This window comes from Saimiri boliviensis, chromosome 15 (genome assembly GCF_048565385.1).
Source record: "Saimiri boliviensis isolate mSaiBol1 chromosome 15, mSaiBol1.pri, whole genome shotgun sequence".
NCBI classification, from domain to species: domain Eukaryota; kingdom Metazoa; phylum Chordata; class Mammalia; order Primates; family Cebidae; genus Saimiri; species Saimiri boliviensis.
In genome coordinates, this window is record NC_133463.1 from 18,684,949 (window position 1) to 18,706,023 (window position 21,075).

Genomic DNA, 21,075 nt, shown 5'->3' on the forward strand with positions numbered 1-21,075 from the left:
GCTGGGCTGCTCACCCAGCAGTACAACATCAATGAGCATCATGTTTGCATTTACCCTTCTGTTCCCAACGTGCTCTTGTGGGTTTGTGGCAGCCTAACTCCAAGTTGTCTTATCTATGCCCTTTTGATGTGCTAAGATCCTTCCCAGAGAAGGCAAAACACATGAGCAGGGTGTGGCTGGAAGTGCTGGCACAGGTGAGAAGGATCCAGCTACTTCCCTTCTCCAGGGATTCCTTCATGTTCTCAGGGCTATGAGTTCCCCATCCTTAAAGCAGAGTCTTCGCTTTTCATCACAAGTTATAATAATAACTAACAATAATAGCAATCATTTACTGAGCAACTTGATAGCACCCTCTGAACTAGGCCCCCTTGTCCATACTCCATTGGAGAAGCCAAGCAGTTATTTGCCAAACACTGATGTTGTCAATAAGTGGCAGATCCAGGAGTCCGGCCCCAGGAGGCTCAATTCTGGGGCCTATATTGTTGGCTGAGTCACCATCAACTCGTACAGGTCTTGAGAAATCAGTCAGAAACCAAACTTTGAGTCGAATGAGATGTAACCCTGTCCTCTGCACATCCAGCACAAAGCACATAAGCTGATCTCACTGACATAACTGAAGTGAATCTTCAATTGTTTTCCTCATTCCTGTCCCCCAATCATTGATGCAGATGGTGGGATGAGGCAAGAAGGCCACCTGAGTGGAAGCACAGACTGAAGCAGCACCAAAGAGAAGAAAATAACCTCCTTGTACCCAAGTAAGCTTCCAGCAGATTGGGCCCTGTGGGGATCTTTGCACAGCCTCATTGCAACAGCTGTGCCCTGGGTTCTTGTCTCTGCACTATCTATAGATTGTGCACAAATGACACAAGTTCCTGCATACCTCACAGGGAAAGTAACTCAGCTCCTACCAGGCGAGCAGAAACAAAAATATGTCATAGGCTTCTATAGAAGTCATTCCTGTGCCAAGGCCAGAGGACAGGCTGGATAGGAGACCAGGCTTTGCAGGAACTCTATATATGAAGAGAATAAGTGAGAAATGGCCTCAACTGACTCCAGACACCAGACACGTGAATGTTCTTCATTTTAATTGACTTCTAATTCACACACATAGACCCAGGAATGTTTATAAAATCCCACTTATGACATGGACTTGAAGTCTCAGTGATGCTGCAGGAGGAGCTGGAGGTGCTAAGGGAGAGTGAACCCCCACCACTGACTAAATCCTTCCAGTGGATCCCATTGCCTTTGACTGGTCATGAGGTCTGCACAGTGTGGCTTCTGCACCAGCCCAGGTCACTGCCACACCTGTGCTCCTGATCCTGTGCTTCTGTAGATTCTCTAACACATCTTTCTCTCCTCTTTCCAAAGTGGCCATTCCCTATACCAAGCACCCTCCTCACTTGCTGACACCTGCTTATCCTTTGCATTTCTCCTGCTGGAGGTTGTCTGAGTTCCCCAGAGACCCAGGTCAGTATGTCTCCTAGATTCTCTCCTAGATCCTCTACTCCCCTATTGAAATACTCACCAGCAGGCGTCCCCAAACTTTTTACACAAGGGGCCCGTTCACTGTCCCTCAGACCATTGGAGGGCCACCACATACTGTGCTCCTCTCACTGACCACCAATGAAAGAGGTGCCCCTTCCTGAAGTGCGGTGGGGGGCTGGATAAATGGCCTCAGGGGGCCGCATGTGGCCCACGGGCCACAGTTTGGGGACACCTGCTCATCAGGATGGTGAAAACTGCTTGTTACTCGACAGAACGCCCCCTGGAGGTAGGACCCAGATCACTGTACCATTATTGTGCACAGAGTGGACAACAGCACGGAAAAAATGTGAACTGAAAAAATGAATGCAGTAAATGAGCATAGGGGTAAAGCTTGATTTTTTCCCTCTGCATGAGAGGTCTCTTCCACTTACTGTTTTCTCGTTGACAGGGTCCACCCAAGACGACCAGGAATGCCAAGGATCCATTCAGGTTCTCTGGGTTTCCACTGTATCCCACTGAAAAACATAATCCGGCTACTATTAAAAAACAACAACAACAACAAAAAAAAAAAAAAACAAAGATAACAATTGTTGGTGAAAGTATGGAGAAAAGAGTACGTTGTTGGTGGGAATGTAGATTGGTAGAGCAATTATGGAAAATAGCATGGAGGTTTCTAAAGAAATTAAAAATAGAACTACCATATGGCCTAGCAATCCCTCTTCTGAATATATACCCAATCGAGAAGAAATCTACCTTGTAAGGTAGATTTCTGCAGGTAAGATATCTGCACTACCATGTTCATTGCAACATTATTTACAATAGCCAAGATATCGAGTCAACCTAACTGTCTGTTGATGGATAAATGGATAAATAAAATGTGGGGCTGGGGCCAGTGGCTCATGCCTGTATTCCAGCACTTTGGAAGGCCAAAGCAGGAGAATTGCTTGAGCCCAGGAATTCAAGACCAGCCTAGGCAACATAGTGAGTCCTCGTCTCTACTAAAAATACCAAAACACTGGCAAGGTGTGATGATGCATGCCGGTAGTCCCAGCAACTCAGGAGAGGCCGCAGTGATTGCACGACTGCACTCCAGTCTGGGCAACAAAGCAAGACCATGTCTCAAAAAAGAAAAGGAAAAAAAGTGACATATATATATATACATATGCATGTATGTGTGTATATATATGCATGTATATATATGTAAATATATATGATGGAATATTATTCAGCCCTAAAACAAAAAGAGACCTTGTTAACTGCCACAACAGAGATGGAACTGGAGGACATTATCCTAAGTAAAATAAGCTCTTAAAAGAGCTCAAAAACACAGTTACAGAGAATGAAACAGTGGTTACCACAATCGGTAGGGAGGAGAGGAGGAGAGGAAATGGTGGAGATACAGCTCAAAGGATAAACAAAATAGCAGACATGCAGGATGAACAAGTCTAGAGACCTGATATACAACATTCTCATGTTAAATAAAATTGTACTGCATTAAGGATGTTTGCTAAATAAATAGATCTAAGCTACTCTTGTCACAAAAGAGTAACTACGTGAGACTACAGATCCCTTCATTTGCTTCATGATAGAAACCTCTATGTCTATATGTATCCCACAACATCATATTGTAAACCTCGAATATACACAATATTGTTTACTTTAAAAACAACAAATTGCTAACAATTTTTTTAAAAGAATTTTTTTAAAAGAAAATACAATCCATAAATCTGGGCCAAGTCTCTATCCATCAGACACCAAAGGCCACACTTGCCATCATCAATCACAGGGCTAATCCTGCTCTCAGCACCAGGAAGTGAGGACAGGGATACAGGCCCAGCAACTCAGGGACAACAGCCACGCACAAGCTTTGACAGCTTGCTTTTGGATACTCAAATAGCGTGTCTAAGAAACAAAGAGGGCTGGGAGCAGTGGCTCACGTCTGTAATCACGGCACTTTGAGAGTCTGAGGCAGGAGGATTAGTTGAACCAAGGAGTTTGAGACCAGCCTGGGTAACACAGGGAGACCTCATCTTTACAAAATAAAAGTAAAATAGCTGGGGATGGTAGTGTGCACCTATAGTCCCAGCTACTCAGAGGCTAAATGGGGAGGATCGCTTGAGCCTGGTAGGTCTGAAGCTGCAGTGAGCTATGATTGTGCCACTGCACTCCAGGCTGGGCAACAGAGACCTTCTCTCCAAAAAAAAAAAAGGAAATAAAAGAAACAAAGGAAACTTCTGTGTCTAGTGGGTGGAGCGATCATAATAAAATGCTACTTTGTCATTTAGACATATATTAATTTTTCATCTGGATTAAAGATATACTAAATTTTCTTTATGAATAAAAACATGCTGCCAATTAACATTGACCTGCTGAGGAGAAGGAAAGCCAACTCTGATTCTTTTTAACATCAGAGTCGGGTAGCAAATCAGTCTCTTTATTATTAAAGTTAACGTGATTAGGCCAGAGGCTATTTCAGTATTTTCTTGCCTTTGGATTTGTCTGATGAGGACTTTGGCAGAATAGCAGCAGTGCGCCTGTGAGTCCTAACTGCAGCATCTGCCCTCATAATAACTACACAGGAGGACTCACCCCTTGACATCCTCCCCAACCCTTATACTCCAGAAGAGGGGCCCAGGAAAGACACCTTTTAGGCTGTCCACCCATTTCTCAACCATCTCTATTCTCTGGAAAGCTAAGTGCCCCAACATGTTCGCACTCTGTGACACCCCTCCAGGTACTGGGCAACTAGATTGGGCAAGATTTGGAAATTTTGAATGACGTCTAAGAGCATTCAGTTTCAGTCTGGCCTGGTCCTTTGAACACAGGAGATTTAAAAAACAAAAACAAAAAAAAAAAACAGAAGAAGAACAGGGGTTCTGAGGACAGTCAGGTTCTGCTGAGTGGACCAAGCAGCAGAGAAAGTCCAAGTGGAGAAATGGAGCAGGAGCCAGCTGTGAAGCAAGCAATGAGGAAGAAGAGAGAGGAGGACTTCCTGGGTTCCCTCACTGCTCCCTCCCTGCCAACGCTTCCCCTCTAACCCCTTGAGCCCTGTCCGTGGCAAAGCAATCACTCCACACCCTTGACCTCCATAGAGTTCTACCGCCCCCTGACTGACCTCCCTTGACGTGACTGACAGCGGCTCACAAAGCCACTGACCTTGATACTGCATCATGTTTATCTCCCAGATCATAACTGCATGGTAACATTGCTTTCCCAGCACCCAGCCCAGGATTCAGTGCAGCAGATGTGTTCAATAAATATTTATTGAATGAGTACCAAAATAACTTTCCTTGAAGGCCTCTCAAGTGGAGGTTGTTCATCCACTCTCTTCCCACACAGAATGAAGACAGATGGACATTCTTCCTGCTTCTAGACATTACTACTCCGCTCTTCTACAAAACACAAAGTATCAACAAAAAAACCAACAATACCCCTCTCTGAAGTTTCTGACATCACAATCATCCCCTCATCTCAACCTTTTTCCCCAAATCAAGTTCTCCCCATCCTGCTAGACACCTCACACCCTGTGGTTTGATTCCATCCCCCACAATTCCTTTCAAGTTTCACAGAACTTGGGAATGACCTGCTGAGAAACAATATGCCGAGTCTCAGGGTAACTCCATGATGACTGGGACTAGGTATGCCAAAGAAGAGGAGACGTGAGTCAATTCTGCGAGTGTGGCTCATGCAAGCAGCTAAAGTGCAAGATCAGCTTTGAAAAAAGGCTCTTTCTTTTAATAATAAGTAGAGTTCTTAGTTCTCTACTAAAATTGGACAGGCTGGACATTACAGCTTTTAGCACTTCTCTAAGACAAGTACTATTTAGCACCATGAATAATACCTTGGCTTTTATTTTTTTTTATTTTTTCAAGACAGAGTCTTGCTCTGTTGCCAGGTTGGAGTGTAGCGGCATGATCTTGGCTCACTGCAACCTCCCCCTCCCAGGTTCAAGAGATTCTCATGCCTCAGCCACTGGAGTAGCTGAATATCCTGAGTTTTTAATATTCCATCAAGCACCGAGACAGAACAACCACATCAATTTATCTTCCTTTTCACACTGTACAGGACAAGGATAAGGAAGATGCCTCTGAAATGATGATAGGTGTGTTGGTACATTGATCTAGTCTCCTTTAAAGGGCTCTGATTAACTCTGTGTAGCTCAATTAGTAAGGGGAGAAGTCCTACAAAGAAAACCACAATTAAACATATAGAGCTACCTTTGCTTCTCTTTGAACCCCTTGCATTTTTTGGTTTCTGCAGAACTGAGAGCTATGCATATAGAGAACGTAGCACAGATAGCAATGTTAGCAATTGCTAAGTAACATTACTAGGGAAGACTTAGCAGTGTTAGTGCCACAGTGCTTCTCCTTGAAGAATCAGAGAGCAGGTCAGCCGTGTGATCCCCTGCCTGCAGCAGAGGCTGTGAAGGAAGAAGCTTCACATGCCCAGCCTGGCAAGCAGGGTGCAACTGCCCCCTCTCTCAACAAAAGATACCTAGCTATCACCAAATCACAACATTCCTGATGCCAATCAACTAGATAATTCAGACCTAAGTTATTTCTAGGAAGCTTGAGGTAAAGTTATCAAACTGTTGCCAAAGCCTATGCTTCACTTATAGACAGGAACATATGGACTAATTGAACCATTTCCAAAAAGACAGTCTGGTCATTGGAAAATCTGACTGATGAGGGTTGGATGGGAGAAGTGACATAACTGACAGGAAAGAGGAGAAACTTAAAGGAGCAGCAAGACTCTCATCCTCATAGAGGAGAGCAATAGACTGGAAAGAGGCATCCTGAGGGTGACTGGGAACTTTCAGGAATGTCAGTGCCTTTAGAATCATGGAGTTTTTTTGTTTTTTACTTTTAATCAACAAATTATACTTGCAATATATTTATGGGGTTCAGGGTGATGTTTTGATATATGTATACAATGTGGAATGACTAAATCAAGCTAATTAATATATCCATCGCATCCTTACTTTTAATGATGAGAACATTTGAAATTTACTGTCTTAGCAATTTTGAAATATGCAATACACTATTATTAACTTCAGTACCGTGCTGTACAATAGATCTCAAAAACTACTCTTTCTGTCTTACTTTGTACTCTTTGAACATCTCCCCATGGATATAGATGCAAAATACTAGCAAACCAAATTCAACAGCCATTAAAAGAATCATCCACCATGATCAAGTGGAATTTATTCTTGGGATGCAAGGATGGTTTAGAGTTGTGTTTTAAAGCCCTATGCCTTGTTGATGAGTACTTGAATTTGTTTTGACAAAAATGGTACCTTCTTAGTTTTAGATTAAAATAATATGCACAGCAATATCATCTTATCCTGTTTATAACAGAGAAAAGCTGGCATTTTATGTATGAGAGAACATCATTAAATAAACTCAATAGATTATTATGATGTAATCAAGTCAAGGATTCTAAAAAGCACATTATACAGATGCAATTCTAAGTTAAAACTTGGAGGGAACCGAAGTGTGCATAACGTATATTATGATTTCACATTTCTAAATCAAACTTAAGCCAAAAAATATATGGTCTGGCACAGTTCACCAAAATACAAATGATAGATATGTTTAGGTGGTGGGAGTATGGACTTTTTCTTCTTTCTGCATACCTATATGTTTCAAATTTAATATGCATGCATAATTTTAATAGATATATTTTATAAAAAATAATTACTTCAAAATATAAGTAAACTATCTCAATAGCCAAAAATAATTACTTGAAAATAGAATTAAACTATCTCAATGGCCAAAAATCACAGGGATAAAAATCAATGGGTAAAACTCACAGGGAATCAACATATGGAGGTAAGGAAACCACTCTATGAAACTAAATTATTCACCTGTTGGAAGGTGAAGGAAAGCTGAAAAGACTTACAAGTTAGCAAGGCAATTACTCTCTGGAAGAAAAGAAAAACATGACACGCGTGCAGCAGACAGTAGCCCTCTTTTGCTTTACCAGAAGAAAAAGGAGCAAACAATGCTTTTCTTCTGAAAACTAGAAGCAGATGAAAAGGCTGTCCCTCACCTGGTGCATTTTTTACTTTGATTCCCCTGGACTTAATGGGTTTTCATACCCTTCCTGTTTTGAAACTCCCAGGAACCAGAGCTGGAACCCAGTACCACATATATCCTGAAACAACTGCAATTTCAAAAGAGGTTTGCAGTACATTGGGAGAGTGTGCTCCTGCAGATGTAAGTTCTCTGTTGGCAAGGATCGACTTTGTCTTACTCACTATTGCAAACCCAAAGCCTAGCATGGTACCTGATTCCAAAGGATGTCTAAAAGTACATTTGTTGAATGTTTTTTTCAATATTTTCTCAGAATCAGGGTTTGCCTAAGCAAATCTCGGAGTTCAAGGTTAGTAGAAAATTTTATTTTATCCTATTTAGGTATTTGGTTGTTTTTTTAATTTGCTATGGCAATATGTTATTTAGACAAATAATTTTACTATTTTAATTAGTTTAAAAATTGCTCCAATTAACATGTGGTGTTACCTTTAACATAGTTATTCACCCACAGGAGAAAAAAGTTGAAGCCAGGCAACACAATCCACCTAGGGCAATTTATCTGGATTATAGACAGGCTGCAAAGAAGGACATCAACAGTCTCTGGCATACTACACTTGTAAACCCCAGCCAACTTTGTGATAACAATGTTTCCATTAACCCTGACCATTCCTGGAAAGTGTGCCTGTGGGATTGCCATTTGGCACCAGGGCTGAGAGGAAACCAGGAGCCACCATGTTTAAACCTCTGGGTTGGTATGTGGACCAGGAGAACTGGTACCAGTCAGCATCTCCCATGATGCCCTGCTCTGAGACTCTTCCCACGGGCACCACTGGAAGCCCAAGTCAGTTAAAATTGCTTTTGTGCTAAACTGCTTTTCCTGTCACCAGTTGACAACATGTCACTGGTTCTTGTTATAAATTCGAAGATTTTACTGGCTTTTTCCTGACCTGTCAGCTCTCCAGCTCTCTACTATCTCCACAGTGAAGGGCTCTGCAACTCCTGGGAATGAATATTAATAGTAAAAATGTTTTAAGTAAGTGAGGTCCTGGCAGGGTTCAAGGGCTTTCTCATTCAGTATCAGACCTTCACATTAGCCTTTACAGGGTCAGAATTGAGAAATGAAACTCAGAAAAACCTTTAAGGAAATGGACTGCTGAGTCTAGCAAGAAGAGCCACATTAACAAAGTCTTTCAAGTGTGGCTTCTAAACAGTGAAGAGCTAATTCTTATCTTCTCTAAACCAAGAACGAAAAGAGCCTTGTTCAAGAGCTGGGCATCATGAGAGACACTGACTGGCATCAGTTCTACTGGTCCAGCCACCATCCCTGAGGTTTAAACGACTGAAACAAGAAGAGTTTCAGTTGAAACTTGAGGGATTTCATATAGATTTCACTTACCTTCGGTTCTGTGACATTCTTTCCCTAGGATTCTCATCTTTCTGAGAAGGTTTTAAAGAATTCAGTCTGAATGCAGATGATGGAGCAGATGGCCTTTAAGGACATTCATCTTTAAGATGATGGACAATTCAAGAGCTTCAAGAGGAAACTGAACCTTATCCTTTGATAGTCATTTCAATTCTAACAAACATTTCTAGAACAGTAGGCACATATTTTCATACAGATGATGGCCTGACAGCATTCTCATGCATTTCAACCTACTGATTGATTTCCTCTCTTCCTTACTGAGTACTGTCCACTCTTCCTCCAACTGGGCTCTGGCCCTTTCATCCTATTCAGATACCTGTGCACTCACACTATTTCCTCTGCAATAATGGAGTGTCTGTTCCCCTTAAATTATACAGTCCCCTTAAAAAGGAAGATTATTAACCTCTATGTCTTGGTCAACTTCCAACATGGGAAATTATTTTGCCTCCATACAATTTCCCCTGTCATTCTAATTAGAAATTCTGTTTTATATCCCACTCAAAATAAAACCTGTTGCAGAGGGGGCTGCCTCAGAGGAACCTGCCTTTTCTAGCACAGGGGAGGCAACATTTCCAAGATGCATGACTAATACTCCTGGCGCAAAGGCTGAGTACACTGGGATCCTTTGGGAGCAAAGGTACCTCCAAAAGATCAAATTAGTTTTCATTTTATGCCTGAGGGAGGCAATCCACAAGACAGATTTTTTTTTCCCTCCAGAATTTTACAGCATTTTCTGAGATTAAGAATCAAGACAAGAACTGCTTGGTAATATTGTGTGGATGACGCATTACACAGGGCTGACTCTGTGACATCATGTCATCTTGTTCTGGTAGAGCAACTCAATGTGCCTTCCTTGTGCACCCCAGCTCTGTGAGTCACTGTGTGACATATGTCCAGGAAATGCAAAACAGTGCTCTTCTAAAAACTCAGGATTAAAAAATTACTTCCAACCTGGGAATGGAGAGTGAAAAAAATAAACTTTGAGGTGGGGAGCAGGTCTTCATTTCTGTTTTCTTAGCATTTGTTCTCTCCTTGTTTTTGGTGTGAAGTATAGGATCCTCAAGGGATCATAGTTTATAAATAAGCACTGTAGGTAGTAATTGTTTTTGAAGTTTTGTTTGCCTCAAAAATGAAGTTTATTTTCACCCCACATCCTAAGAAGATTTTGTTATCAAAAAAAATGACTAAATATTTATGTGTAGATCATACAGGATGAATGCTAAATAACACAGGCTAAATAAGCTTTCCTCACGCCTGGAGAGTCCTGTAATACAAAACAATCTCCATATATACAAATTTACAGCACATTTGAATGATGATAGAATGAACAAAAATAATCTAACAAAGAGCAAATATAAATTTAACCTTATACAAATAATTTCAATAGAAAAAAATTATGTATTGGACCCCAAGCAGTGAGAATTTAAACTTTAAAATCTTAGGCCGAGGCGGAAGGATCAGCTGAGCTCAGGAGTTCGAGACCAGCCTGGGCGACATAGTGAGACCTTGTCTTATTTTTTAAAAAAGTTTAAAATCTTTCCCTTTTCTGCCTCTAAATTTCAGTAAATAAAAGAATTGGTGAACCTAAGATCTGGTGAGCCAAACTTGCAGAAAAAGATAGAAACAGCCGAGATTAATCAAGCCAAGATGTTAACAAGGATAGAATCTCTTTCTGTCACAGTTGACCTTTCCAACCTACTGCATAATACTTCTCACTCCAGGATCCTAAGGCACTAGGACAGCCATGCAAATTAGCAGGATCCCAGACCCCCAGGGTTGAAAAGCAATCAGACAGAGTGCATGATAAATACCATCCACTATTCAAACCCACCATCCTTCTCCTGTTCGAAATATACTTTAATGGGCAGGACAGTATCCTTCTGGGCTCTGAATGCTACAGGCCTGATTTAGACCAAAGTCTGATTAAATCCAAAAGACGTTAGCTCCATTAAGCCGTCACTGCATTCCATGGAGGGGGACTTACTCTGGGTAGTCACTTCAACAGGCAAAATGCACTGAAACCATTATAGGGTTTGGAAGTCAGGAGACCAGGCAGAACCTGGACCCAAACACTCTAATACACCCCAGCAGAACTTCCATTCTCTCTGCCCCACACTCCACTTACCTGACAACATGGAGCAATGAGAGCCACTCAGGTACCCTGTACTGGGCGGGGACTAAGGACCCAATGGGACTGCCAAAGAAAAGTCATGTTATGGATGTACATGTGCCTTTATAGTGCATTTTCTTTGGCTCGGCAGCTGAAGCATGGTATGCACAGGTGGCAGGTGGTGGGTGACAGGTGGGAAACCAAGAACCAATTTTGCTTTTTCCCAATTTTCAGGGCCAGCCATGGGAAACCTATCTAGTGGTCCCAAATGAGTTCAAAGTCAGTGCCCTGGAAGAAATAATAACCATTACAACTATAAAATATGCTCTCAACATTTGGGAGTTAAAATAATGTTCATCAAAGAACTTAGACATCACAACAATGACATAACTTAAAATCAGTGTACAAGACTAAAAGATACATGAATAAGTCTGAGACAAGATGACTCCCAGGCCTGCAGGTTTAATTATAGCTTGATTGAAAGTAATTATTGTCAAAAAAAAAAAAGAAAGAAAGTAATTATTGTCTAAAAAAGCCAGATCAATCACAAAGATTGGTCAGTCACAGAAAGTACTGGTATTTATAAAAGATAACATAATCATTGCATAGACAGACATCACAGATAACTGGAAATGGAATACTGTAAGCCTATGTTTTCTAAATTACCCTTGGCTAGAAAAAGTAACTGAAACCAGAGGCAACAATGCTTCCTTAGCTATTTTTTTCTTAATTTTGAGATAACTATAGGTTTACATGAAGCTATAAGAAACAATACAGAATAATCCCACATATCCTCTACCCAGTGTTCCCCCATAGTAACATCACGCAAAACGATGGTGAAATATCAGAATATTGACACTGACAGGGTCAAGATAAAGAACATCTTCACTACAAGGATCTCTCATGTTGCCCCCTTACAGTCATATCCACTTCCTTCTCCCTTGAGCCCTTCCTTAGCACCTCCCACTTCTGCTTCATTTACCCCTGGCAACCACCAATCAGTTCTCCAGTTCTATAATTCTGCCATTTCAAAAGTGTTATATAAATAGAATCACAGAGTATGTAATCCTTTGGATTTTTTTTCACTCACAATAATTAACTGGACACTTACCCAAGTTGCTGCTTGTACCAATAATTTTTTCCTTTTTACTGTGGAATATTAATCCATGGTATGGATATAGCACAGTTTGTTTAACTAATCACCCACTGAAAGACATTTTTTTATTATTTCCAGTTTGGGGATATTATGAGTAAAGCCGCTATTCATAAACATTAAGAAGTTTTCATTTCTCTGGGGTAAATGCCCAAGTGTACAATTGCTGGGTCATATGGTAATTTCATGTTTAAGAAACTGCCAAACTTTTCCAGAGGCGACGTAACAGCTTACGGTTTCACCAGCAATGTTATCCAGTTCTTTTCATCTTCTCCAGCATGTGGTATTGTTACTATTTTTTTATTTTAGTCATTGTGATAGGTCTGTAGCAATATCTCATTGTGGTTTTAATTTGCATTTCCCTAATAACTAATGATGTTGAACACATTTTCATGTGTTTATTTGTGATCTGTATATCATTTCTAGTAAAATGTCTTTTCATGTCTTTTGACCAATTTCTAATAAGATTATTTGTTCTTTTATTATGCTATTGAGTTTTGGCAGTTGTTTATATAGTCCAATACTACTGCTTTGTTGGATATATGGCTTGCAAATATATTCGCTCAGTCTGTAGCTTTTCTGTTATCAGTTTAACAGGGTCTTTCACAGAGCAAAAGTTTTCCATTTTGATCAAGTCCAATATATCATTTTATGGACCATGTTTTGGTGTCCAGCCTAAGAACTTTTTACCTACTTCTAGATCCTGAAAATCTTATCTGGTGTTTTTTCTATAAGTTTTATAGTTTTGCATTTTACATTTAAGTTCAAATCCATTTTGAGTTAAATTTTGTATAAGGTTTGAAGTTTAGATGGGGTTCATTTCATTGTCTCTGGATGTCTAATTGTTCCAGGACATTTTGTTGTAAAGTTTATTATCTGTGTATTGAATTGCTGTAGTGCTTTGGTCAAAATCAGATGGGCATATTTGAATATGTCTTTTTCTGGGTCTTCTATTCTGTTCCACTGACCTATAGGTCTACTCCTTCTCTTCTGTTCCTCCATGAATATGAAGCAATTTTGATTACTGTCATTATATAATCAGTTGAAATTCGATGGCAATTTCTTTTACCTTATTCTTCTTTTTCAAAATTGTTTTAGCTATTTTAGTTCCTTTGCCTTTCCATATAAAGTTTAGAATAATCTTGTAAAAAGTCTTGTAAGGATTTTGATAGGAACTGCATTAAACTTGCACAGCAAATTGGAGAAGACTGACATACTTTCCATACTCAATTTCCTAATTCATGAACATGATGTGTCCATTTATTTTAAACTTTGATTTTCTTATCAGTATTTTATTTGTAGTTGTGGAATAAAATCCTATTTATATTTTGTTATATTTATGCTATTTTTTATTTGAGCAGTTGTAAATGGCATTTTACTTTTAATTTCAGCATACTTTAAGTGTTCATTACTAACACATAGAAAAATAATTAACTTTTCTATGTTGATCTTGTATCCTGTGACCTTGCTGAATTCAATTAATTGTTCTGTTCTATGAGTTGAGGTCTCCTTCTCCTGCTTCCGCTGCTGCTACTGCTGATGCTGCTGCTTCTGCTTTCTTATGTAAGTTCATCGGGATTTTCTACATAAACATTCATGTCATCTGCAAATAGGGACCGACACATTTCTTCATTTCCAATATGTGTGTCTATTATTTCCTTTTCTTGTTTTGGTGCACTAGCTAGAACTTCCAACACTATGCTAAATAAGTGGTTAAAGCAAACGTCTTTGCCGTGTTCCTATTTTTAAAGGGAAGCATGTAGTCTTTCACTATTAAGCATGATATTAATTTTAGGATTTTGGTTGATAGACTTTATCAAGTTTAAATTCTTTATTCTTATTTTTCTGAGAGATTTTTTTTGAACAAAAAATGGGTATTGTATTTTTTCAAAAATGTGTTTTGCATCTATTGATATGATTATGTGATTTTTCTTCTTTAGCCTGATAATATGGTGGATTACATTGCTTGACTTTCAAATGTTGAACCAGGCATGCATTCCTAAAATAGACCTTATTTGGTCATAGAATATAATTCTTTTTATAGAATGCCAAATTCTATTTGCCAATACTTTGTTAAGTTTTTGTGTCTACATTCACAAGGGATGTTGCATTCATCTGCAGTTTTCTTTTTCTTTTTTGTACTGTCTTTGTCTGGTTTTGGTATCAAAGCAATATTGGTTTTTCATAAAATGTTAGAAGTGTTTCCTTCTCTTCTATTTTCCTGAAAAGATTGTGTAGAATGGTGTTAGTTCTTCTTTAAACATGTGTTAGTAGTCTCTGATGAAAATGTCTAAGTCTGGAGACTGACATTATGACTTTTTTAATGAATTTGAATTCCTGAATATTTATAGGGATACTCAAATTGTCTATTCCATTTGTGTGAGTTATGGTAGTTTGTTAAGGAATCAATCCATTTAATCTAAATTGTCAAATCATGCAGAGTGTTCATAATATTCGCTTATTATCTATTTGATACCTGCAGGGTCTTTAGTGATATCCTCTGTTTCATTTCTTATGTTAGCAATTTGCATATTCTCTGTTTTATTCTTCATCACACTTGCTAGAAATTTGTCAATTTTATTGATCTTTTCAAAGAGCTTTATATTGCTTCTCGGCCTTTTGGCTAAGATTAAGTGTAGTATCAAAGAGCTTTATTTTTGTTCCATTGATTCTCCCTATTTTTATTTTTAAATTCATTGATTTCTGCTCTTTATTATTTCTATTTTATTTTTTTTGATTTATTTTCTCTTCATTTTCTAGATCCTTGAGGTGAGAGCTTAGATTATTGATTTGAGACTTTTTCTCTTTTCTAATAAAAGCATTTAGTGCTATAAATTTCCCTCTCAACACTAATTTAGCTATGTCCCACAAATTCTGATACACTGTATATTAATTTCCATGCAGTTCCATTTTTTTACTTCAATATAATCTTTGCCCCATGGATTATTTAGAAATGTGTTATTTAGTTTCCAAGTGTTTAAAGATTTTGCTGTTGTCTTTCTTTTGGTGATTTCTGGTTTAATTTTATTGTGGTCAGAGAACACATACTATAGAAGTTCTATTCTTTTAAATTTGTAAGTTTGTTTTATGTCCTAGCATATGTTCTATCTTGGTATATCCTTCAGATTCATTTGGAAAAATTTGTATACTGCTGTGGTTGGGTGGAGCTTTCTATAAATATCACTTGGATTCTGTTGGCCAATGATATTGTTGAGTTCTTCCATGTCCTTGCTAATTTTCTGTCTAGTCATTCTATCTAATAGAGGAATACTTAAATCTTCAACTATAACTGTGGATTTGTCTATCTCTCTTTAGCCAAAGGACCAGGAACAGGGCAGCTTCGCAAGACTTTCATCACCACTCAGTGGTAATGAGACCACCTCTCTGAACCCCATGGTGTCAGCAGAGGAATATAATATATAATATTACCTCTCTGAACCCCATGGTGTCAGCAGAGGAATATAATATATAATATTATATTATAATATATATTATATATTATATAATATTATATATTATATTCCTCTGCTGACACCATGGGGTTCAGAGAGGTGGTCACTCATGTCAGCAGAGGAATATAATATATAATATTATATTCCTCTGCTGACACCATGGGGTTCAGAGAGGTGGTCTCATTACCACTGAGTGGTGAGGAAAGTCCTGACTCTTCTAGGTTTCTTCTGATACCTGCCCAGGTGAGGTTCTCCTTGTTACAGTCTGGTGAGGATGAGAGTCTTTGTCATAGTTTTTCTGTGGTGTTAGCTGAAATAGAGTAGTTTCCTAAAAGTTTTTTTGTCTTGCGAAGCTGCCCTGTTCCTGGTCCTTTGGCTAAAGAGAGCAGTTTTGTGTGTTGGGGCTGTGTGTGTGTGTGTGTGTGTGTGTGTGTGTGTGTGTGCACTTGGTGCTTCCAGGTTGCCAGCTTATTACACTTTAAGTCTGAGACTTATAAGACAAAAACAAAAACGTAGCACTATGTTATTTCTTGGGTTCTGAGGTCTCTAGCTGATCTGCCTTCTTCCATCTTTCAGAATCTTCTTAGGTTAGTTTTATATATACTGTCTATGATTTTTTATTTGTAATTATCAGAAAGAACAGGGAAAAGTATGTCTACTCCATCTTCCCAGAAGAAGAAATGCTTCCTCTTTAGCTATTTCATGAAGAATATTTAAACTAATAGAAAGACAATAGGCAAAGGTGTTTTAAAAAGACAAAGCACCACCTAGTCACCATATTGCCAGGTAAATATTATACTAGTTATCACAAAATTCAAGTTGAATTTGTATTTATTCTGATATGTAGCATCAAAAAATTGGGTTTTTTTAAGGCAATGATGAGCTTTCTTGTTGAATAGTTTGTTTTAATATTTAAAACTTGTTGAATTCTAATCTTAACATCATAAATATTGTTATATGAAAGTGCATTTGTACCACTTGCTAGCAAATGCTTGTATTTGTGGCAAGTTACAGATGAAAAACATCTCAGATTAAATTTTGCCACAAATATAAGCATGTATTAGCAGCTAGCACAAAGCAATTGTTTTTTAGCTGGAAAAAGTCCTAGTCTCTGTCTTTTTAAGTGTTCTGACTACACCTTGCATTTTTTAAAAACATCAAGAAAAACATTAATTCTAGAAGCAAAGTTTGGTTAACCTCTCAGTCAGTATGAAATGACCAGAATCTTCTAAATTGTGGGAATTTAAAGGCATATCATATTCAAATCTCAGTGACCAATCCCGTATATAAAGGGAGATGGTCTTCCTAGCTCCTAACATTCCTTTGTGCAGAGTGGGAAAGCATCTTGAAAATATTTTGGTCAGTCCATATATCTTAAACACCAATAATTTTAGGGAAAAATAAACAATTTCTAAAAGCCTGTACGAAATAGCAAACCACTAATTATTACCCCATTTATAATGTTAACAAAATGTCTAATCCCAGAAATAAGTTCAAGAGATCTGTTGTACATCATGATGACTATAGTTAATAATATGAATATTGTTTACATGGCAATTTCTAAAGGTAGATTTCAAGTGTTCTGACCACATAAAGTGTTAAGGTAGTGCATATGTTAATTAGCACAATTTAGCCATTCTACATCTACATATATCAAAATATCATGTTATACACCATAAACATGAACAATTTTTCTTTTTAATGAAAAAAATAAAAATAATAAGATAAAATAAAAATGTTTAGTCCCATTTTGATAAGAGATAAAGGTGGTCAGAGGGGTTCAAGGACTGCCTGTAGAGTATGTTGTTTGGTTAAATATAAATTAACCATCCCTGGAAACATGCATTTTACTTGGGGCAAATGACTGCCCAAATTTGAGTGGAGTCCAAACAATTTGAATGTATGTAAATATATCACATGCATATGTTGAAGTATTTAAAACATAATTATTGACCCCCTAATTCGACATTGTTTTAAATAACTTACTATTCTTGTTTTCAACAACGCACTTGGAAGAAGCAGCACATTCACATGTGGAATGATCCATATGACCGCTCTACACCAAAAATTGTGAAGCACATACTATCATATTTGTATGCTATTGTAAACCTTTCTGCCTTTTTTCTCTCTCTCTCCCTCTCTCTTTGCCTCTCTCTCTCTGTTTCTCTGTCTCTCTCTCTCCCATTTTGTTTTGTTCTGAGACATAGTTTCACTCTGTTGCCCAGGCTGGAGTGCAGTGGCACAATCATGGCTCAAGGTAATTTTAAATTCCTGGGCTCAAGTGATGATCCTGCCTCAGTAGCTAGCACTACAGGTGCATGCCACCGCACATGGCTAATTTTTGGATTTTTTGTAGTTTTGGGGTTTTACCATGTTGCCCAGGCTGGTCTCGAACTCCTGGCCTCCAGCAATCCTGTCTCAGTCTCCCAAAGCACTGGGATTGCAGATGTGAACCACTGCACCCAGCTCCTTTTCTCATTTTTCATGAACACATCCACTAGCATCACTCTAAGCATCACAGACTGCAGAGCCAATCTCAGAGGTGGGAAAGGACAGGAGGAAGGTAGTAGTGGACAAAGCATTTTACCTTTTCTAGCAGTACAGTAGCTGGTAGCCACCTTGCGTTATAGAGTCACCTCTTGTAACTCCCTGGTTCTTGTAAGCTTCTGAAAATCAGTACTTTTCTGAAGCTTATATTAGGGTGGAATAAATACAGCATTCTTTAGAACAGCTATTTTCAGACTTTAAAAACAATTCTATTCTAGTGGAATTTGGAATAAGCCATAAGCCTACAATTACCCAGCCCCTTTTCCATGTGACACAGGCTAAACAGCTGTGTTCCCCCCAAATTCTTAAGTTGAAACCTAATCACCCAATGTGATGCTATTTGAAAGCGGGGCTTTCAGGAGCTGAGTAGGTCATGAGGGTAGAGCCCTTATCAATGGGATTAGTGCCCGTATGATAAAGAGACCCCAGAGAGCTCTCTCATCTCTTCCACCACGTACTGTTAAAGCTAGATGACAGACATCTATGAACCAGGAAGCAGGCCCTCACGGACACTGAATATGCACCTTGATCACATATGTCTCAGCCTCCAGAATTGTGAAAAATAAATTTCTGCTATTTATAAGCCACTCAGTTTATGGTACTCTGTTATAAGAGCCCAAATGCACTAAGATACCAGGAAAGTGGTCCTCTAAATGTGGGTACTGTCACAGATTTACCAAGTCAAAATCTCTAGATTTAAGATCTAGAGCCGGCATATTTGTCAACTTTCCAGGTCACTTGAGAGACCTCTGCCTTCAGGTCTGTAGATCACAGTTTGAAAACCACTGTGTTACAAAGTTAGTTTAATAATTAACACAACACAGAGAAAAGAAAGATTAGATCTTTATGGGAAATATTAAATAGAAATAGAACCACCAAACCTCCAGTCACAGTTAACAATTAAAGCGCAGCAACCACAGATAGCCCAGAGCAGTCCCAAGCCCAGGCCCAGGTGACTTCCTGTCACTTTTGCTTTGCTGAGTTAAGAAGTGAATGGTGATATAGGAAATGATAGGAGTATTTGTGCTTTCAAATTACTTTCTTTATGAAATAACCTTTTTTAAAAAATAGTAACTAACAAGGTCTTATTGAAACATTTTATTATGGATACTTAGCATTAAAAGGGAAATATATTAGTCAGCAATGTCATTAATAAAAGGCATTCCTTCTGAAGTTGACACCAATTATTCAATTGATCAGGACCATCAGCTAGTATCGATCACTGCTGGGACATGGGTGGTATTGCAATCGGAGCACAGAAAGGAGGGTGTTTGGAGTATATTGTATAAACCAAATACAAGAAAACAATTACCTATGTTCTTGCACCTGTAATCCCAGCACTTTGGGAGGCCAAGGTGAATGGATAATGTCAGGAGATTGAGACCATGCTGGCCAACATGGTGAAACCCCATCTCAACTAAAAATACAAAAATTAGCTGTGTGTGGTGGCACGCACTTGTAATCCCAGCTACTCGGGAAGCTGAGGCAGGAGAACCACATGAATCCAGGAGGTCAGATTACAGAGAGCCGAGATGGTGCCACTGCACTCCAGCTCGGGTAACAGTGAGACTCTGTCTCAAAAAAAAAAAAAAAAAAAAAAAAAAAAAAAAAATATATATATATATATATATATATATATATATATATATACAGTGTGCCCCCTCCAGCTTACAGATGAGTAAAGCATCATACAGGGAGGTTAATGCTAAAGGATTGTCAGCAGGTAATGTTAATGGTAAAAGTCCGTTTTATATAAACTAATATGTCTTCAATAAGTGTTCTTCCTTTTTGCATTGCTTTGCTTGTATGCAGGGATTTCACAATTTGACATATAAAAACATAGGAATATTTAACCATACTCCTAATATTCTAAAAACAAACAAGCATGTCCAAGAAATTAATAAATTTAAAAATATACATTTTCAAAGAATATTTCATGGAATGAGGAAAGTTCTTGATACAATCATAAGCAACAAAAAAGCAAAGAATATAAAACTGTATTTTTAAATTCAGCATAATTCGTTTGATCCCAATTTTGTAAACATGAGCACAGGTTTATGTAGTGACATACTGAAAAAAGACTGGAAGAAAATACACCAAAAAATGTTAACAGTACTTGATTCTGAATATTAAGAGTAAGGGTTTTTTCTTCACACATTTTTTGTTTCAAAATTAGCTATAATAAATGGATATTCACTGTATAATTGGAAAAAATGTAATGACCAGGCTTCTATTCCTTTGAAATAATTCTAGTATCCTTTCCACTTATTTATGCATGATTCATGTCCTTTGCAGCAATAAGACTACCCCAACCTGTACCCATTTCAAAATTTCCTTCAAGCACATTGACCTCAAAATGAAAGATAATTGAAGCTTTAAAATTCTATAACCCTAGGCTTCTATATGTATTCCCACATTTACTTCATACATAATGAAGATATAGAAAAATAAGGAGTTTTGCCACAGACTACTGTGTCTGCCATTTTGTCATTCACATTCTGTTGTACTAACTTTAGGCTTTATAAAGGAATATTTCATATGTTGACTACTCAGACTTCACCTGTTAGAGAGGCATTGCTTGGGGATATAAATTATATATACATCCTGTTCCAAATTAAGGAGGAAGGCTGTCACATGTCATTGGAGACAACATGACAGACAACTAACTGCTTCTGCGATGTCAGCTCTTGCATCAGTCAAAAATGTTGCTTAGAAACGCTTGTGAGGATTAAGATGAAGTTATATATACTGTTATATATACGTCAGTCCCTGGGGCTGAGGACAGCCACCAGATATATCTGTATAAGACAAGGAAATCTGAGACATTAAATCTTTATTCCAACGGTACCGTGTCCAGGGAGGATAGACAT

At 38.4% G+C, this 21,075-nt stretch overlaps 1 protein-coding gene across 5 annotated transcripts in view; it reads right to left on the reverse strand.

Annotated features, from left to right (window-relative positions):
• CRH (corticotropin releasing hormone) overlaps positions 1-21,075 on the reverse strand; it is a 242,547-nt gene that overhangs the window by 90,649 nt on the left and 130,823 nt on the right. For all 5 annotated transcript variants that reach the window (XM_074386713.1, XM_074386712.1, XM_074386710.1 and 2 more), the window contains one exon: positions 1,917-2,000. The gene's annotated coding sequence lies outside the window, so the exon portion shown is untranslated. The remainder of the gene's footprint in view (positions 1-1,916; positions 2,001-21,075) is intronic.